Source organism: Pinus tabuliformis, chromosome 1_2, assembly GCF_031772625.1.
Source record: "Pinus tabuliformis cultivar Carrire ecotype Pingquan chromosome 1_2, CPIR1, whole genome shotgun sequence".
Taxonomy (NCBI): domain Eukaryota; kingdom Viridiplantae; phylum Streptophyta; class Pinopsida; order Pinales; family Pinaceae; genus Pinus; species Pinus tabuliformis.
This window is the reverse complement of record NC_142298.1, coordinates 761996263-762018453: the sequence shown is the minus strand read 5'-3', so window position 1 is coordinate 762018453 and position 22191 is coordinate 761996263. Positions and strand designations below refer to the sequence as shown.

General features: G+C 35.4%; 3 long non-coding RNA genes across 3 annotated transcripts; all 3 read right to left on the bottom strand.

The window, feature by feature from the left end:
• Positions 1 to 662: 662 nt before the first annotated feature.
• Positions 663 to 5908, bottom strand: LOC149208047 (uncharacterized). Its single transcript, XR_016252066.1, has 3 exons — positions 5576 to 5908; positions 1021 to 1097; positions 663 to 917 (listed from the first exon to the last, which is right to left on the bottom strand). It is a non-coding gene; the product is annotated as an uncharacterized LOC149208047 (long non-coding RNA).
• Positions 5909 to 7610: 1702 nt separating this feature from the next.
• Positions 7611 to 12891, bottom strand: LOC149208046 (uncharacterized). The gene is made up of 5 exons (XR_016252065.1): positions 12714 to 12891; positions 12260 to 12326; positions 11818 to 12154; positions 11598 to 11679; positions 7611 to 7690 (listed from the first exon to the last, which is right to left on the bottom strand). It is a non-coding gene; the product is annotated as an uncharacterized LOC149208046 (long non-coding RNA).
• A 611-nt stretch (positions 12892 to 13502) lies between these two features.
• On the bottom strand, positions 13503 to 17675 carry LOC149208045 (uncharacterized). The gene is made up of 3 exons (XR_016252064.1): positions 17588 to 17675; positions 13853 to 13929; positions 13503 to 13749 (listed from the first exon to the last, which is right to left on the bottom strand). It is a non-coding gene; the product is annotated as an uncharacterized LOC149208045 (long non-coding RNA).
• Between the last annotated feature and the right edge of the window lie 4516 nt (positions 17676 to 22191).

Below are 22191 nucleotides of genomic sequence, written 5' to 3'. Positions count from 1 at the left end.
CTACAAGGCATGTTTTGTGGGGGTACCCATGTGACGTGGAGCAAGAAAACATACATTGCACCATCCTAGACACTACAACTCTAGTCACTCACTGCACAAACTAATATAATATATGAGAACACAAATAAACCACGAGAGAAAATGAATAACAAATATAGAAAGCAATAAATTAATCATACACATACCTGTTCGCCCTTGGCTAATGTTATAGCAGCAACAACCATGAGCAATAAGCCCTGAAATTGTGAACCTCAATATAACATTTCCCTTTATTCTGCATCAAAGTTATTGGAAAATTTCAAACCACACACTGATTAACAAGATCATACTACCCTGAATCCATGACAAAACGATAAATCAATTTGCAAAAAAACAAATATTTCAGTCGATTAAAGGACAATATTCTTCTGTAGGAAAAAATATGGCTCACCAATCGTCCAATTTAAGTTAGTATAATGTCTAGGGTATCTTCAACTTGATCTTCATAAACTATAAAATTGTGGTTGCTCACTACACAAAGTGAGATCGATATATTTGAGTGTGAGACCACATATAAAACATATAATAAATTGAAAATCAAACAAATGCATTCACAGATGAGCGAAAGATAATTGTGAGTAAAATGCATTGCATTTCATATAGTTAAGGTGATTCACCTTCATTTATGAATGATAACCTCCATCTTGTATCTTTGACTTTCTCTCCTTGTTGCGTTCCTTTCCTATTGCACATGCAATAAACAAAACCACGACCAACTACAAGAAATGAGAGAAAAATGTCAAAGAAAGCTAAATGAGTACAACAAAAAGCATGACCATGCTAAAAATCAACAAAAACAAAACATGTAGCCAATAACAAACTAAAAATTGCAAACTTCCCCTTTGCACATTATCTCTACTACAATGTCCTCTCCTCAGCTGAAAGGGAAAAAAAGTGGGGTGAATAACATTCAAATCCAAACATAGATAGTAATGGTAAGCTTTATTCAAAACCAATAGTTATTCATAATAGCAAACGCACCTCCTCTGGAGTTTGCTATATAACGATAAACACTCCATTTTGTATTCCACTTATTCGTGCTCAACCAAACAAGGCATCTACAACAAAGACATAATAAGATATTAGAATCAATATACAATTTAAACTGGAGAACTGAATACAATAATTAACCAAAATATGAAACATACTTGTCTTTGAGTTTTGTTATACAAAGGGGGGCAATCCATTTTGTATTTCATGTATCCATAATTTTGATGGATTGAACTATATATAACTTACTACACACTAAAAAATGCGCTTTAATTGCTTCAGTCAAAATTTACACTAGAACACATCAAATTCAACAAATGCATTTAATTATTTTACTAAGAATTTAGACCATAACGCATTGAATTGCCATGGTGGGAGCCCTTTCTCAAGAGAGGGCTTTTGAAATAGAAAATCGAGCAAACTTACTCTAAGAACTTGTGACAAGGGTTAGCTAAGATAGCCTTGAAGCTATCTACATATCAAATTGTTTAGAGTAATTCAATACAGTCATGTCATTGTAAGTTGAATGAATAATCTTCTGCATACTCGTGTGAAAGCCAACATTTTGGCTGTTTGTTTCAGAGATTCACAGTGAGGAGACGATTTGTTATTGTAGAGCATGCCAAACACAATTCTATGACTATCGCTAATGCTTATGGTTTGGAGATGGTTTTTGATGCCTTCTAGGTGATTTCAGGGCTTCGTCAATTGCTCGACACTTCTAGGTGATTTCAAGGCTTCCTCAATTGCTCGATACTTCTTCATGATCTCAAGGATTTTAAATTCCCTATCATATGTCAAGAGGAAAGGGTTACTAGTTTCGAGCTAGAACTTCTAGGAAAAACATCTATTGTTTCAACAACTTCTTATTTAGATAGCGGATTTGTGTACATAAGGTCGAGCTATGGAGGTTTATAACTTATTCAATTGCATCAGTAGCTAGTCGTTTCAAGCTCTCAAATATAAGTTTTGGAAAGATATGTAAATATCGATCTTATAACGAACTTTTGTATTTTCAATGAAAGTCAAGCATAAGGTGAAGTTGTTCCCTATTTAGAAGCATTTAAAGAGGGTTTTCTCTTACAGTCCACAGTCATGAGCACACATCAACAAAGTTACTAGGAATAAAGGAGATTTGTTCATATTTTATAGTACCCACAGGATTTTCTATAATTGTAGTCACATTTTTGGTCACAAAAGGGGTAATATTGTCTATATGTAAATTGCAAAAACATCTGGTCATTGAGTTTGATATAAATCCCATCGGTGATGATCCTATGTGGGTTAGATGGGCATATATTTAACTTTATATTTAATATGAGCAGAGGGAAATTATCTGATAACAAAGAAATTTCGCTAGTTATGAAGGCTATCAATATTCGCAATTTTCGGTCTAGGAATTCAATGCATATTTTTGTAGTGCCACATAGGAGTGACAGGCTGACAGCTACATACAATAGCTTTGCCAATCATGGTAGCTTATGGTTTGTTGCGTTTGACAAAAACAAAAGGGCCATGGAGCAATGCGTAGGTTCGGTGGTGATTTAAACGATATTTGGAGTCTACAAAAGGATTAGGCCACCCATGCATGTGAGGAGAATTATTGTAGAAAACACTGGTCTCCTTATGTTTGTGGGTAATATAGCTCTCCTACACCTTGCTAGGCTTGCTAGTTACCAAATCAGACAAAATGAATCTCATAAAATAGGACTTTGGCGCATAGTTTTGGTCAATGAGTTGCCATAAAAGAGAACTGTTACCTTCTTCACAAGTTTTTCCGGACGCTAATGTCGCTTATACAAACTATGAGTTGGTGATTATTTTTAGTTGGAAATTGTTTTTAGCTTAAAGAACTCCAATACAAAGGTGGCCTTCTCATACCTATCGTGACTTGTTTCTCTCTTCGTTCCACGACTATAAAAATACTTCCTTTTTATATTTGTATGCAAACATTGATCTCCAATCTCTTCCATTCTGCCAGTAGGCATAAGCGATTGAATTAACAAATCAAACAAAATGAATCTCATAAAATAGGACTTTGGCACATAGATTTGGTCAATGAGTTTCCATGCAGGAAAACTGTTATCTTCTTCACATGCATTTCCCGACGCTAATGTCGCTTATACAAACTCTGGGTTGGTGACTATTTTTTGTTGGAAATTGTTTTTAGCTTAAGGAACTTTGATACAAAGGTGGTCTTCTCATACCTATCGTGACTTCTTTCTCAGTTCGTTCCATGACTATAGAAATCATTCCGTTTTATATTTGTATGAACACATTGAGATCCAATCTCTTCCATTCTGCTAGCAGGGATAAGCGATTGAAACACCCAACAATGTATAAAGTCGCATAGTTGTTTGCCTACAACATCATGTTTACGTCTACACAACACAAAATTAAAGGGGTTGCGATGATATAGAAAAATGTTTTAGATTTACATCAAACACGATCTCAAAGAGTTTTTTGGAAGAAAATTATCATTGAAGCTTCTCAGCATATCTCAAGATCGATTCCAGCAATGGAAGTGCAAAGTTAAGTGAAATGTGCTTCTACAGGACTAGATCCCTATTGATGAAGGAGTAATCACTCTCAGACCACCTGTGCTTGGGTTTGTGTGAGTTTGCGTCGAAATAGGTTTTACTCACAAAAGTCTCTATTGATGAAGGAGTCATCACTATCAGACCACCTATGCTTGGGTTTGTGTGAGTTTGCACCACGAAAGGGTTTTCCCTTCTATGGACAAAGAACCCAAGCATTGAGATTTTGCACCCAAGGTGTGGGTGTGAAATCAAGAAAAGGAATTATTGTTTATTCATTGTTGCAGGTGGTAACGTCCTCAAGGAGATAGATTGCTAAGGTTGGAGGGTTGTCCATGAGGTTTTGGACAACAATTTTGATATGCACTAGTTAGAGCTTCATCTTATGCAGAGAGCCATCCTATGGTCTGTCCAAATCTCAGTGAAAGAATAGCCCAGATCTTTGATGAATGAAGAGAGTTGAGACCCTAGAAAGGGAGGTTGATGACTCTTTGTTCTGGGTAGAAGTTTGAGACAAAAGGAGAACGAGAAGGGTGATGTAGTAAAGGAAAAGTTAAGGCCTGTTCTAAGGTTTGAACAACAATTGTAATTAGACCTAAGAACAGGGATATAGAGTGCATCTTATCACTATTGGTGGGTTGTTTGGAGTAGCCCTCGATTTGGACAATTTAAGGAAACAAATTGCAAAAGAAAGCGCAGGCTTGGAAGCCCTAGATTAATCATGGTGTTGACTGTGTATGGCTAATTTTGGAATCCCTTTAGAATGCATCTTATCATTGTTGGTGGCTTGTTTGCAATAACCCTAGATCTTGACAATTTAAGTACAAATTGCACAAGGAAGTTCAGCTTCAGAAGCCCCAGATTAGTCATGGTGTTGACTGTGTATGCGTAATTTTGGAAGCCCTGAGGGTTGAGCTTTGAAGGATGAAAGGGCAACTGGAGCATCCAGGATGCTGACAAGTGGGTAGTCTAGAAGACCTCAAGTACAATGTTCGTTAAGAGAATCAATGGGTTGTTACGAGGCAGAGTAATGGAGCCCTAGCTTAGATTATGAAAGGAGCCATATGGTTGACAAGAGGGCATATCCAAAAGTCCCAAGGAGTAGACTTCTTAATGGCGCTAAAAGGCTGCTAGTGGGCAAATCAGTGAGCCAAAGTTCAGTTACACAAAAGCGGTCGTGATCATTGATAGTGGCAATTCAAGATGCAAGTTCAGTGATCAGTAGATTGGGAGGCAAGGGGACTCGCCAGATGTGTTCAAGGTACGTGGACTGAAATGGCTATAGTGCGTGTTGTCAACAAGTAAGTCAAGCGTAATTTGTTTATGGTAGATTGGTGGTCATAGCAGATGACACCAAGCCCTAGTTGTGTCCTTATATCAAGGTTGTACGTAAGGGCCATGATCCCTAGTAAGGGAGCCCTAAGACTGTTTTATTATAGTTTGTAACATAACAAGTAGAGGGTTTTAAAAGTTAAAAATTGTCATGTGCACTAGTTGACTCACTGACGTATGTTATTTCGTTGATAATAGTAGAAGTGTTGTCGCATTTGAGTGTGTTTGTTTTCGAGATTTTAGACTCAATCCAAATTCTTGAGTGTCGTGGAAAAATCAACCAGCTTACGCTTGAATTAAGCGCACACAAACCTATCCTCCGTTGGCTAATATTATAAAAGCAACAATCATGAAAAATAAGCACTAAAGATGTGAACCTAAGTATACATTTTCTATTACATATCAAAGTTTTCGGAAAAACTCTTGAATCTCACACACTAGAGTAAAATCATACTATAGTATGAAACCATTACAAAATAAGAATTTCTATTGTATCTTCAATACTTGACCTTTGTATACTATACAATTGTAGTCGTTCACTGCATAAAACAGATCATTATAGCTGATTATGAGAGCATAGGTAAAACATAATAAATTGAATAACAAACAAGTGGAGCAACAAATTAGCAAAAGATACATTTAAGTGAAATGCACTTCATATAGGTATGTTAACTCACCTTCATTTATGAATAATAACCTCCATTTTCTTTATCTGCTTCCTTCATTTCTTTCTTTGTCTGCTTCCTTCATTTCCTTTTCCACACCCAACAAACGAAACCAAGACCAAAGTACAAAAAATGTGAAAAAAAAAAAAAACAAAGGAAAACGAGTACAACACACCCAACAAATGAAACCAAGACCAAACTACAAAAAATGAGCAAAGAAAAAACAAAGGAAAATAAGTACAACTCAAAGCATGGCCATGCTCAAACTCCGAAAACAAAACATTAAGACAAGAACAAAGAAAAATTGCAAATATCCCCTTTGCACATCATCTCTCCTACAACGTGCTCTCCTCTGCTCAAAGGAAAAAAAGTGGGTTGAACAAGGTTAAAATATACACACAATTAGTAATGGTAAGCATATTTCAAAACAAATAATTATTCATAATAGAAAACGCACCTCCCATAGAGTTCGTTGGGCACACTCTTTTGTATTCAACTTGTTCCCGCTCATCAAAACAACCCATCTACAATAGATAAAAAAGAAGATATTAGAGTTGTTATATAATTTAAACTAAAGAGTCGAACGCAATAATTAATCATAATAAGAAACACACCTTTCTTTAAGACTGTTATATAAAAGGGGAGAGTCCATTTTGTATTTCATGTATTCATGTTCAATGGAACAAGCCATTTGCACTAGATATACAATAAAATATTAGATTTCTAATAGAATTTAAACTAGAGAGTTTGAAGGTATGAACATGTCATGCAACTTAGTTCGATTCCAGTTATATTCTGTGTTATATCTCAAAAAAATATAAATTCTATAAACTAGATGTACTTCTACTCCGAGTAACGCAAACAAATCTTTCATAAGATGTAAATTTTTCGGAAAAGGAATCTAAGCATACCTAAACATATTGAACACCGAAAATCCCAAGGTCCATAGGACAACAGTGTTGTATGTTAGCACGATGTTTGAATGGTTGAAGGGTCAGTATGCTTGTCTGCTCGACCTTACCCACCTCCTCTACAAGGCACGTTTTGTGGGGGTGCCCTTGTGACGTGGAGCAAGAAAACATACATTGCACCATCCTAGACACTGCAACTATAGTCACTCACTGCACAAACTAATATAATATACGAGATCACAAATAAACCACGAGAGAAAATGAATAACAAATATAGAAAGCGATAAATTAATCATACACACACCTGTTCGCCCTTGGCTAATGTTATAGCAGAAACAACCATGAGAAATAAGCCCTGAAATTGTGAACCTCAATATAACATTTCCCTTTATTCTGCATCAAAGTTATTGGAAGATTTCAAACCAAACACTCATTAACAAGATCATACTACCCTGAATCCATGACAAAACGATAAATCAATTCGCAAAAAAACAAATATTTCAGTCGATTAAAGGACAATATTCTTCTGTAGGAAAAAAATATGGCTCACCAATCGTCCAATTTAAGTTAGTATAATGTCTAGGGTATCTTCACCTTGACCTTCATAAACTATAAAATTGTGGTTGCTCACTACACAAAGTGAGATTGATATATTTGAGTGTGAGACCACATATAAAACATATAATAAATTGAAAATCAAACAAATGCATTCACAGATGAGCGAAAGATAATTGTGAGTAAAATGCATTGCATTGCATATAGTTAAGGTGATTCACCTTCATTTATCAATGATAACCTCCATCTTATATCTTTGACTTTCTCTCATTGTTGCCTTCCTTTCCTATTGCCAATGCAATAAACAAAACCACGACCAACTACAATAAATGAGAGAAAAATGTAAATGAAAGCTAAACGAATACAACAAAAAGCATGACCATGCTAAAAATCAATAAAAACAAAACATGTAGCCAATAACAAACTAAAAATTGCAAACTTTCCCTTTGCACATTATCTCTACTACAGTGTCCTCTCCTCTGCTGAAGGGGAAAAAAGTGGGGTGAATAACATTCAAATCCAAACATAGATAGTAATGGTAAGCATAATTCAAAACCAATAGTTATTCATAATAGCAAACGCACCTCCTCTGGAGTTTTCTATATAACGATAAACACTCCATTTTGTATTCCACTTATTCGTGCTCAACCAAACAAGGCATCTACAACAAATACATAATAAGATATTAGAATCAATATACAATTTAAACTGGAGAACTGAATACAATAATTAATCAAAATATGAAACATACTTGCGTTTGAGTTTTGTTATACAAAGGGGGGCAATCCATTTTGTATTTCATGTATGCATAATTTTGATGGATTGAACTAAATATAACTTACTACACACTAACAAATGCGCTTTAATTGCTTCAGTCAAAATTTACACTAGAACACATCAAATTCAACAAATGCATTTAATTATTTTAGTAAGAATTTAGACCATAACGCATTGAATAGCCATGGTGGGAGCCCTTTCTCAAGAGAGGGCTTTTAAAATAGAAAATCGAGCAAACTTACTCTAAGAACTTGTGACAAGGGTTAGCTAAGATAGCCTTGAAGCTATCTACATATCAAATTGTTTAGAGTAATTCAATACAGTCATGTCATAGTAATTTGAATGAATAATCTTCTGCACACTCGTGTGAATGCCAACATTTTGGTTGTTTGTTTCAGAGATTCACAGTGAGGAGACGATCTGTTATCGCAGAGAATGCCAAACACAATTCTATGACTATCGCTAATGCTTGTGGTTTGGAGATGGTTTTTGATGCCTTCTAGGTGATTTCAGGGCTTCCTCAATTGCTCGACACTTCTAGGTGATTTCAAGGCTTCCTCAATTGCTCGATACTTCTTCGTGATCTCAAGGATTTTCAATTCCCTGTCATATGTCAAGAGGAAAGGGTTACTAGTTTCGAGCTAGAACTTCTAGGAAAAACATCTATTGTTTCAGCAACTTCTTATTTAGATAGCGGATTTGTGCACATAAGGTCGAGCTATGGAACTTTATAACTTATTCAATTGCATCAGTCGCTAGTCGTTTGAAGCTCACAAATATAAGTTTTGGAAAGATATGTAAATATCGATCTTATAACGAACTTTTGTATTTTCAATGAAAGTCAAGCATAAGGTCAAGTTGTTCCCTATTGCGAAGCATTTAAAGAGGGTTTTCTCTTACAGTCCATAGTCATGAGCACGCATCAACAAAGCTACTAGGAATAAAGGAGATTTGATCATATTTTATAGTAACCATAGGATTTTCTATAATTGTAGTCACAATGTTTTTCAGGTTCTTTTGGTCACAAAAGGGGTAATATTGTCTATATGTAAATTGCAGAAACATTTGGTCATTGAGTTTGATATAAATCCCATCGGTGATGATCCTATGTGGCTTAGATGGGCATATATTTAACTTTATATTTAACATGAGCAAAGGGAAATTATCTGATAACAAAGAAATTTCGCTAGGTATGAAGGCTATCAATCTTCGCAATTTTCGGTCTAGGAATTCAATGCATATTTTTGTAGTGCCACATAGGAGTGACAAGCTGAAAGCTACATACAATAGCTTTGCCAATCATGGTAGCTTATGGTTTGTTGCATTCGACAAAAACAAAAGGGCCATGGAGCAATGCGCAGGTTCGGTGGTGATTTAAACGATATTTGGAGCCTACAAAAGGATTAGGCCACCCATGCATGTGAGGAGAATCATTGTAGAAAATACTGGTCTCCTTATGTTTGTGGGCAATATAGCTCTCCTACACCTTGCTAGGCTTGCTACTTACCAAATCAAACAAAATGAATCTCATAAAATAGGACCTTGGCGCATAGTTTTGGTCAACAAGTTGCCATACAAGAGCACTGTTATCTTCTTCACAAGTTTTTCCGGACGCTAATGTCGCTTATACAAACTATGGATTGGTGATTATTTTTTTGTTGGAAATTGTTTTTAGCTTAATGGACTCCAATACAAAGGTGGCCTTCTCATACCTATCGCAACTTCTTTCTCTGTTCGTTCCATGACTATAAAAATTGTGCCTTGTTATATTTGTATGTAGACATTGATCGTGTTGGATTTACATCAAACACGATCTCAAAGAGTTTTTTGGAAGAAAATTATCATTGTAAATTCTCAGCATATCTCAAGATCGATCCCAGCAATGGAAGTGCAAAGTTAAGTGAAATGTGCTTCTACAGGACTGGATCTCTACTGATGAAGGAGTAATCACTCTCAGACCACATCTGCTTGGGTTTCTGTGAGTTTTCTTCACAATAGGTTTTACCCACAAAAGTCTCTATTGATGAAGGAATCATCACTATCAGACCAACTATGCTTGGGTTTGTGTGAGTTTGCACCACGAAAGGGTTTTGCCATTCTATGGAAAAAGAAGCCAAGCATTGGGATTTTGCACCCAAGGTGTGGGTGTGAAATCAAGAAAAGGAATTAATGTTTATTCATTGTTGCAAGTAGTAGCGTCCTCAAGGAGATAGATTGCGAAGGTTGGAGGGTTGTCCATGAGGTTTTGGACAGCAATTTTGATATGCACTAGTTAGGGCTTCATCTTATGCAAAGAGCCATTCTATGGTCTGTCCAAATATCAGTGAAAAAATAGCCCAGATCTTTGATGAATGAAAAGAGTTGAGACCCTAGAAAGGGAGGTTGATGACTCTTTTCTCTGGGTAGAAGTTTGAGACAAAAGGAGAACGAGAAGCGTGATGTAGTAAAGGAAAAGTTAAGGCTTGTTCTAAGGTTTGAACAACAATTGTAATTAGACCTAGGAACAGGGATAAAGAATGCATCTTATCACTATTGGTGGGTTGTTTGGAGTAACCCCAGATTTGGACAATTTAAGGAGACAAATAACAAGAGAAAGGGCAGGCTTGGAATCCCTATATTAGTCATGGTGTTGACTGTGTATCGCTAATTTTGGAACCCCTTTAGAATGCATCTTATCATTATTGGTGGCTTGTTTGCAATAACCCTAGATCTGGACAATTTATGTCCACAAATTGCAGAAGAAAGTTCAGTCTCGGAAACCCCAGATTTGTCATGGTGCTGGCTCTGTATGCGTAATTTTGGAAGCTCTGAGGGTTGAGCTTTGAAGGATGAAAGGACAACTGGAGCATCCAGGAGGTTGACAAGTGGGTAGTCTAGAAGACCTCAAGTACAATGTTCATTAAAGCAATCAATGGGTTGTTACGAGGCAGAGTAATGGAGCCCTAGCTCAGCTTATGAAAGGACCCAAATGGTTGACAAGAGGGCATATCCAAAAGACCCAAGTAGTAGACTTCTTAATGGCACTAGAAGTCTGCTAGTGGGCAAATCCGTGAGCCATAGTTCAGTTACACAAAAGCAGTTGTGATCATTGATAGTGGCAATCCAAGATGCAAGTTCAGTGATAAGTAGATTGCGAGAAACAAGGACCAGCCATATGTGTTTAAGGTACGTGGATTGAAAGAACTATAGTGCGTGTTGTCAACAAGTAGGTCAAGTGAAATTTGTTCAGGGTAGATTGGTGGTCATAGCAATAGCCACCAAGCCTTAGTTGTGTCCTTATATGAAGGTTGTATGTAAGGGCCATGAGCCCTAGTACAAGAGCCCTAAGATTGTTGTATTACAATTTGTAACATAGCAAGTATAGGGTTTTAAAAGTTAAAAATTGTCATGTGCACTAGTTGATTGACCAACGTATGTTATTTCGTTGTGAAAAGTAAAGTGTTGTCACATTTGAGTGTGTTTGTCTTCACGATTTTAGACTCAAACCAGATTCTTGAGTGTCGTGGAAAAATCAACAAGCTTACGCTTGAATTAAGCGCACAAAAAACCTGCCCTCCATTGGCTAATATTATAAAAGCAAAAATCATGAAAAATAAGCAATAAAGATGTGAACCTAAGTATAAATTTTCTATCACATATCAAAGTTTTACGAAAAACTCTTGAATCTCACATACTTGAGTAAGATCATACTATCTTGGAACGATTACAAAAGGAGAAATCATTGTGCAAAAATCAAATATTTAAGTGTATTATAGGACAACAATATTTTGTAGGATAAAATTATGGCTCACCCATTCTTTGTGGCATGTTTGAAGAATTTCTATTGTATCTTCACCACTTCACCTTTGTAGATTATACAATTGTAATCGTTCACTACATAAAACAGATCATTATAGCTGATTATGAGAGCATAGATAAAACATAATAAATTGAATAACAAACAAGTGGAGCAACAAATTAACAAAATATACATTTAAGTAAAATGCATTGCATATAGGTATGTTAACTCACCTTCATTTATGAATAATAACCTCCATTTTCTCTATCTACTTCCTTTATTTCTTCCTTTGTCTCCTTCCTTCATTTCCTTTTCCACACCCAACAAACGACACCAAGACCAAAGTACAAAAAATGTGCAAAAAAAGAAAACAAAGGAAAATGAGTACAACACACCCAACAAATGAGACCAAGACCAAACTACAAAAAATGAGCAAAAAAAACAAAGGAAAATAAGTACAACTCAAAGCATGGCCATGCTCAAACTCCGAAAGCAAAACATTAAGACAAGAACAAAGAAAAATTGCAAATATCCCCTTTGCACATCATCTCTCCTACAATGTGCTCTCCTCTGCAAAAAGGAAAAAAAGTGGGTTGAATAAGGTTAAAAGATACACACAATTAGTAATGGTAAGCATATTTCAAAACCAATAATTATTCATAATAAAAAACACACCTCAAATAGAGTTTGTTGGGCACTCTCTTTTGTATTCCACTTGTTCGTGCTCATCAAAACAAGCCATCTACAACAGATAAAAAAGAAGATATTAGAATTGTTATATAATTTAAACTAAAGAGTCGAACGCAATAATTAATCATAATAAGAAACACACCTTTCCTTAAGATTGTTATATAAAAGGGGAGAGCCCATTTTGTATTTCATGTATTCATGTTCAATGGAACAAGCCATTTGCACTAGATATACAGTAAAATATTAGATTTCTAATAGAATTTAAACTAGAGAGTTTGAAGGTATGAACATGTCACGCAACGTGGTTTGATTCCAGTTATATTCTGTGTTATATCTCAAAAAAATATAAATTCTATAAACTAGATGTACCTCTGCTACGAGTAACGCAAACAATGTTTTCATAAGATGTAAATTTTTTGGAAAAGGAATCTAACCATACCTAAACATATTGAACACCCAAAATCCCAGGGTCCACAGGACATCAGTGTTGTATGTTAGCACAATGTTTGAATGGTTGAAGGGTCGATATGCTTGTTTGCTCGACCTTACCCACCTCCTCTACAAGGTACGTTGTGTGGGGGTGTCCATGTGATGTGGAGCAAGAAAACATACATTGCACCATCCTAGACAATACAACTCTAGTCACTCACTGCACAAACTAATATAATATATGAGATCGCAAATAAACCATGAGAGAAAATGAATAACAAATATAGAAAGCGATAAATTAATCATACACATACATGTTCTCCCTTGGCTAATGTTATAGCAGCAACAACCATGAGCAATAAGCCTTGAATTGTGAACCTCAATATAACATTTCCCTTTATTCTGCATCAAAGTTATCGGAAAATTTCAAACCACACACTCATTAACAAGATCATACTACCCTGAATCCATGACAAAACGATAAATCAGTTCGCAAAAAAACAAATATTTCAATGGATTAAAGGACAATATTCTTCTGTAGGAAAAAAATATGGCTCACCAATCGTCCAATTTAAGTTAGTATAATGTCTAGGGTATCTTCACCTTGACCTTCATAGACTATAAAATTGTGGTTGCTCACCACACAAAGCGAGATCGATATATTAGAGTGTGAGAACACATATAAAACATATAATAAATTGAAAATCAAACAAATGCATTCACAGATGAGCGAAAGATAATTGTGAGTAAAATGCATTGCATTGCATATAGTTAAGGTGATTCACCTTCATTTATAAATGATAACCTCCATCTTATATCTTTTGCTTTCTCTCCTTGCTGCCTTCCTTTCCTATTGCACATCCAATAAACAAAACCACGAGCAACTACAAGAAATGAGAGAAAAATGTAAAACAAAGCTAAACGAGTACAACAAAAAGCATGACCATGCTAAAACTCAACAAAAACAAGACATGTAGCCAATAACAAACTAAAAATTGCAAACTTCCCCTTTGCACATTATCTCTACTGCAGTGTCCTCTCCTCAACTGAAAGGGAAAAAAAGTGGGGTGAATAACATTCAAACCCAAACATAGATAGTAATGGTAAGCATAATTCAAAACCAATAATTATTCATAATAGCAAACGCACCTCCTCTGGAGTTTGCTATATAACGATAAACACTCCATTTTGTATTCCACTTATTTGTGCTCAACCAAACAACGCATCTACAACAAATACATAATAAGATATTAAAATCAATATACAATTTAAACTTGAGAACTGAATACAATAATTAATCAAAATATGAAACATACTTGTCTTTGAGTTTTGTTATATAAAGCGGGGCAATCCATTTTGTATTTCATGTATCCATAATTTTGATGCATTGAGCTAAATATAGCTTACTACACACTAACAAATGCACTTTAATTGTTTCAGTCAAAATTTACATAAGAACACATCAAATTCAACAAATGCATTTAATTATTTTAGTAAGAATTTAGACCATAACGCATTGAATTGCCATGGTGGGAGCCCTTTCTCAAGAGACAGCTTTTGAAATAGAAAATCGAGCAAACTTATTCTAAGAACTTGTGACAAGGGTTAGCTAAGATAGCCTTGAAGCTATCTACATATCAAATTGTTTAGAGTAATTCAATACAATCATGTCATAGTAATTTGAATGAATAATCTTCTGCATACTCGTGTGAAAGCCAACATTTTGGCTGTTTGTTTTAGAGATTCATAATGAGGAGACGATTTGTTACTGCAAAGCATGCCAAACACAATTCTATTACTATCTCTAATGCTTATGTTTTGGAGATGGTTTTTGATGCATTCTAGGTGATTTCAAGGCTTCCTCAATTGCTTGATACCTCTAGGTGATTTCAAGGCATCCTCAATTGCTCGATACTTCTAGATGATCTCAGGGATTTTCAATTGCCTGTCATATGTTAACAGGAAAGGGATACTAGTTTCGAGCTAGAACTTCTAGGAAAAACATCTATTGTTTCAACAACTTCTTATTTATATAGCGGATTTTTGTACATAAGGTCGAGCTATGGAGCTTTATAACTTATTCAATTGCATCAATAGCTAGTCGTTTCAAGCTCACATATATAAGTTTTGGAAAGATATGTAAATATCGATCTTATAACGAACTTTTGTATTTTGGATGAAAGTCAAGCATAAGGTCAAGTTGTTCCCTATTTCGAAGCATTTAAAGAGGGTTTTCTCTTACAGTCCATAGTCATGAGCACGCATCAACAAAGCTAGTAGGAAAAAAGGAGATTTGCTCATATTTTATAGTACCCACAAGATTTTCTATAATTGTAGTCACAATGTTTTCAGGTTCTTTTTGTCACAGAAGGGGTAATATTGTCTATATGTAAATTGCAGATACATTTGGTCATTGAGTTTAATATAAATCCCATCAGTGATGATCCTATGTGGGTTAGATGGGCATATATTTAACTTTATATTTAATATGAGCAGAGGGAAATTATCTGATAACAAAGAAATTTCGTTGGGTATGAAAGCTATCAATCTTCGCAATTTTCGGTCTATGAATCAATGCATATTTTTGTAGTGCCACATCGGAGTGACAGGCTGACAACTATATACAATAGCTTTGCCAACCATGGTAGCTTACCGTTTGTTGTGTTTGATAATAAAAAAAGGGCCATGGAGCAATGCGCAGGTTCGGTGGTGACCTAAACGATATTTGGAGCCTACAAAAGGATTAGGCCACCCATGCATGTGAGGAGAATCATTGTAGAAAACATTGGTCTCCTTATGTTTGTGGGCAATATAGCTTTCCTACACCTTGCTAGCCTTGCTAGTTACCAAATCAGAAAAAATGAATCTCATAAAATAGGACTTTGGCGTTTGGTCAACGAGTTGCCATACAAGAAAACTGTTATCTTCTTCACAAGTTTTTCCGGACGCTAATGTCACTTATACAAACTATGGGTTGGTGATTATTTTTCGTTGGAAATTGTTTTTAGCTTAATGAACTCCAATACAAAGGTGGCCTTCTCATACTTATCGTGACTTCTTTCTCTGTTCGTTCCACGACTATAAAAATCCTTCCTTTCTATATTTGTATGAAGACATCGATCTCCAATCTCTTCCATTCTGCTAGTAGCCATAAGTGATTGAATTACCAAATCAAACAAAATGAATCTCATAAAATAGGACTTTGGCGCATAGTTTTGGTCAATGAGTTTCCATGGAAGAAAACTGTTATCTTCTTCACATGCTTTTCCCAATGCTAATGTCGCGTATACAAACTCTGGTTGGTGACTACTTTTTGTTGGAAATTGTTTTTAGCTTAAAGAACTCTAATACAAAGGTGGTCTTCTCATACCTATCATGACTTCTTTCTCTGTTCGTTCCACGACTATAAAAATCATTCCGTTTTATATTTGTATGCAAACATTGACATCCAATCTCTTCGATTCTGCTAGCAGGCATAAGCGATTGAAACACCCAACAATGTATAAAGTCGCACAGTTGTTTGCCTACAACATCATGTTTACGTCTACACAACACAAAATTAAAGGGGTTGCGATGATATAGAAAAATGTTTTGGATTTACATCAAACACGATCTCAAAGAGTTTTTTGGAAGAAAATTATCATTGAAGCTTCTCAGCATATCTCAAGATCGATTCCAGCTATGGAAGTGCAAAGTTAGGTGAAATGTGCTTCTTAGATGGTGTTGACTGTGTATGGTTAATTTTGGAATCCCTTTAGAATGCATCTTATCATTGTTGGTGGCTTGTTTGCAATAACCCTAGATCTGGACAATTTAAGTACACAAATTGCACAAGAAAGTTCAGCCTCGGAAGCCCCAGATTAGTCACGGTGTTGACTGTCTATGCATAATTTTGGAAGCCCTAAGGGTTGAGCTTTGAAGGATGAAAGGGCAATTGGAGCATCCAGGAAGTTGACAAGTGGGTAGTCTAGAAGACCTCAAGTACAATGTTCATTAAGAGAATCAATGGGTTGTTACGAGGCAGAGTAATGGAGCCCTAGCTTAGCTTATGAAAGGAGCCATATGGTTGACAAGAGGGCATATCCAAAAGACCCAAGTAGTAGACTTCTTAATGGCGCTAGAAGGCTGCTAGTGGGCAAATACGTGAGCCAAAGTTCAGTTACACAAAAGCAGTTGTGATCATTGACAGTGGCAGTCCAAGATGCAAGTTTAGTGATCAGTAGATTTGGAGGCAAGGGGACTCGCCATATGTGTTCAAGGTACGTCGACTGAAAGGGCTATAGTGCGTGTTGTCAACAAGTAGGTCAAGTGTAATTTGTTTAGGGTAGATTGGTGGTCATAGCAATTGCCACCAAGCCCTAGTTGTGTCCTTATATCAAGGTGGTAGTAAGGGCCATGAGCCCTAGTACGAGAGCCCTAAGATTGTTGTATTACAGTTTGTAACATAGCAAGTAGAGGGTTTTAAAAGTTAAAAATTGTCATGTGCACTAGTTGATTCACTGACGTATGTTATTTCGTTGTGAAAAGTAGAAATGTTGTCGCATTTGAGTGTGTTTGTGTTCACGATTTTAGACTTAAACCAAATTCTTGAGTGTCATGGAAAAATCAACAAGCTTACGCTTGAATTAAGCGCACACAAACCTGCCCTCCATTGGCTAATATTATAAAAGCAACAATCATGAAAAATAAGCACTAAAGATGTGAACCTAAGTATAAATTTTCTATTACATATCAAAGTTTTAGGAAAAACTCTTGAATCTCACACACTTGAGTAAGATCATACTATCTTGAAACGATTACAAAAGGAGAAATCATTGTGCAAAAATCAAATATTGAAGTGTATTATAGGACAACAATATTTTGTAGGATAAAATTATGGCTCACCCATTCTTTGTGGCATGTTTGAAGAATTTCTATTGTATCTTCACCACTTGTCCTTTGTAGATTATACAATTCTAGCCGTTCACTACATAAAACATATCATTATAGCTGATTATGAGAGCATAGATAAAACATAATAAATTGAATAACAAACAAGTGGAGCCACAAATTAGCAAATGATACATTTAAGCGAAATGCACTACATATAGGTTTGTTAACTCACCTTCATTAATGAATAATAACCTCCATTTTCTCTATTTGCTTGCTTCGTTTCTTTCTTTGTCTCCTTCCTTCATTTCCTTTTCCAAACCCAAATGAAACCAAGACCAAAGTACAAAAAATGTGAAAAAAAAAAAAAAAACAAAGGAAAACGAGTACAACACACCCATCAAATGAAACCAAGACCAAACTACAAAAAATGAGCAAAAAAAAACAAAGGAAAATAAGTACAACTCAAAGCATGGCCATGCTCAAACTCCGAAAACAAAACATTAAGACAAGAACAAAGAAAAATTGAAAATATCCCCTTTGCACATCATCTCTCCTACAATGTGCTCTCCTCTGCTCAAAGGCAAAAAAGTGGGTTGAACAAGGTTAAAATATACACACAATTAGTAATGGTAAGCATATTTCAAAACCAATAATTATTCATAATAGAAAATGCACCTCCGATAGAGTTTGTTGGGCACTCCCTTTTGTATTCCACTTGTTCCTGCTCATCAAAACAAGCCATCTACAACATATAAAAAAGAAGATATTAGAGTTGTTATATAATTTAAACTAAAGAGTCGAACGCAATAATTAATCATAATAAGAAACACACCTTTCTTTAAGACTGTTATATAAAGGGGAGAGTCCATTTTGTATTCCATGTATTCATGTTCAATGGGACAAGTCATTTGCACTGGATATACAATAAAATATTAGATTTCTAATAGAATTTAAACTAGAAAGTTTGAAGGCATGAACATGTCATGCAACTTAGTTCGATTCCAGTTATATGCTGTGTTATATCTCAAAAAAATATAAATTCTATAAACTAGATGTACTTCTGCTACGAGTAACGCAAACAATGTTTTCATAAGATGTAAATTTTTCAGAAAAGGAATCTAAGCATACCTAAACATATTGAACGCCCAATATCCCAGGGTCCACAGGACAGCAGTGTTGTATGTTAGCACGATGTTTGAATGGTTGAAGGGTCAGTATGCTTGTCTGCTCGACCTTACCCACCTCCTCTACAAGGCACATTGTGTGGGGGTGTGCATGTGATGTGGAGCAAGAAAACATACATTGCACCATCCTATACACTGCAACTATAGTCACTCACTGCACAAACTAATATAATATATGATATCACAAATAAACCACGAGAGAAAACGAATAACAAATATACAAAGCGATAAATTAATCATACACATACATGTTCGCCCTGGGCTAATGTTATAGCAGCAACAACCATGAGCAATAAGCCCTGAAATTGTGAACCTCAATATAACATTTCCCTTTATTCTGCAAAGCTATTGGAAAATTTCAAACCACGCACTCATTAACAAGATCATACTACCTTGAATCCATGACAAAAGGGTAAATCGATTCGCAAAAAAACAAATATTTCAGTTGATTAAAGGACAATATTCTTATGTAGGAAAAAAAAATGGCTCACCAATCGTCCAATTTAAGTTATTATAATGTCTAGGGTATCTTCACCTTGACCTTCATAGACTATAAAATTGTGGTTGCTCACTACACAAAGCGAGATCGCTATATTTGAGTGTGAGACCACATATAAAACATATTATAAATTGAAAAGCAAACAAATGCATTCACAGATGAGCAAAAGTAATTGTTAGTAAAATGCATTGCATTGCATATCGTTAAGGTGATTCACCTTCATTTATATATGATAACCTCCATCTTATATCTTTGACTTTCTCTCCTTGCTGCCTTCGTTTCCTATTACACATCCAATAAACAGAACCACGACCAACTACAAGAAATGAGAGAAAAATGTAAAACAAAGCTAAACGAGTACAACAAAAAGCATGACCATGCTAAAAATTAACAAAAACAAAACATGTAGCCAATAACAAACTAAAAATTGCAAACTTCCCCTGTGCACATTATCTCTACTGCAATGTCCTTTCCTCAGCTGAAAGGAAAAATAAGTGGGGTGAATAACATTCAAATCCAAACATAGATAGTAATGGTAATCATAATTCAAAACCAATAATTATTCATAATAGTAAACGCACCTCCTCTAGAATTTGCTATATAACGCAAAACACTCCATTTTGTATTCCACTTATTCGTGCTCAACAAAACAAGGCATCTACAGCTAATACATAATAAGATATTAAAATCAATATACAATTTAAACTAGAGAACTGAATACAATAATTAATCAAAATATAAAACATACTTGTCTTTGAGTTTTGTTATATAAAGGGGCACAATCCATTTTGTATTTCATGTATCCATAATTTTGATGGATTGAACTAAATATAAGTTACCACACACTAACAAATGCGCTTTAATTGTTTCAATCAGTATTTACACTAGAACACAGTGAATTCAACAAATACATTTAATTATTTTAGTAAGAATTTAGACCATAATGCATTGAATTGCCATGGTGGGAGCCCCCTTTCTCAAGAGAGAGCTTTTGAAATAGAAAATCGAACAAACTTACTATAATTCAATACAGTCATGTCATAGTAATTTGAATGAATAATCTTCTGCATAGTCACGTGAAAGCCAACATTTTCGCTGTTTGTTTTAGAGATTCATAGTGAGGAGACGATTTGTTATTGCAGAGCATACCAAACCCAATTCTATGACTATTGCTAATGCTTATGGTTTGGAGATGGTTTTTGATATCTTCTAGGTGATTTCAGAGCTTCCTCAATTACTCGATACTTCTAGATGATTTCAAGGCTTCCTCACTTGCTCGATACTTCTAGGTGATATCAAGGATTTTCAATTCCCTGTCATATGTCAAGAGGAAAGGGTTACTAGTTTCGAGCTAGAACTTCTAGGAAAAACATCTATTGTTTCAACAACTTCTTATTTAGATAGTGGATTTGTGTACATAAGGTCGAGCTATGGAGCTTTATAACTTATTCAATTGCATCACTAGCTTGTCGTTTCAAGCTCACATACATAAGTTCTAGAAAGATATGTAAATATCGATGTTATAAGGTCAAGTTGTTCCCTATTTTGAAGCATTTAACAAGGGTTGTCTCTTACAGTCCACAATCATGAGCACGCATCAACAAAGCTACTAGGAAAAAAGGAGATTTGGTCATATTTTATAGTACCAACAGGATTGTAGTCACAATGTTTTTCAGGTTCTTTTGTTCACAGAAGGGGTAATATTGTCTATATGTAAATTGGAGAAACATTTGGTCATTGAATTTGATATAAATCCCATCAGTGATGATCCTATGTGGATTAGATGGGCATATATTTAACTTTATATTTAATATGACCAGAGGGAAATTATCTGATAACAAAGAAATTTCGTTGGGTATGAAAGCTATCAATCTTCGCAATTTTCGGTCTAGGAATTCAACGCATATTTTTGTAGTGCCACATAGGAGTGACAGGCTGACAACTATATACAATAGCTTTGCCAATCATGGTAGCTTACGATTTGTTGCGTTTGATAAAAACAAAGGGTCCATGGAGCAATGCGCAAGTTCGGTGGTGATTTAAACGATATTTGGAGCCTACAAAAGGATTAGTCCACCCATTCATGTGAGGAGAATCATTGTAGAAAACATTGGTCTCCTTATGTTTGTGGGCAATATAGCTCTCCTACACCTGGCTAGCCTTGCTAGATACCAAATCAGACAAAATGAATCTCACAAAATAGGACTTTGGGACATAGTTTTGGTCAACGAGTTGCCATTCAAGAAAATTGTTATCTTCTTCACAAGTTTTTCCGGACACTAATGTCACTTACACAAACTATGGGTTGGTGATTATTTTTCGTTGGAAATTGTGTTTAGCTTAAATAACTCCAATACAAAGGTGGCCTTCTCATACCTATAGTGACTTCTTTCTCTGTTCATTCCACAACTATAAAAATCCTTCCTTTTTATATTTGTATGCAGACATTGATCTCCAATCTCTTCCATTCTCCTAGTAGGCATAAGCGATTGAATTACCAAATCAAACAAAATTAATCTCATAAAATAGGACTTTGGCGCATAGTTTTGGTCAATGAGTTTCGATGCAAGAAAACTGTTATCTTCTTCACATGCTTTTCCCGACGCTAATGTCGCTTATACAAACTTTGGGTTGGTGACTACTTTTTGTTGGAAATTGTTTTTAGCTTAAAGAACTCTGATACAAAGGTGGTCTTCTCATACCTATCATGACTTCTTTCTTTGTTCGTTCCACGACTGTCAAAATCATTCCGTTTTATATTTGTATGCAGACATTGACATCCAATCTCTTCCATTCTGCTAGCAGGCATAAGCGATTGAAACAACCAACAATGTATAAAGTCGCAAAGTTAAGTGAAATGTGCTTCTACAAGACAGGGTCTCTACTGATCACGGAGTAATCACTCTGAGACCGCTTGTGTTTGGGTTTGTGTG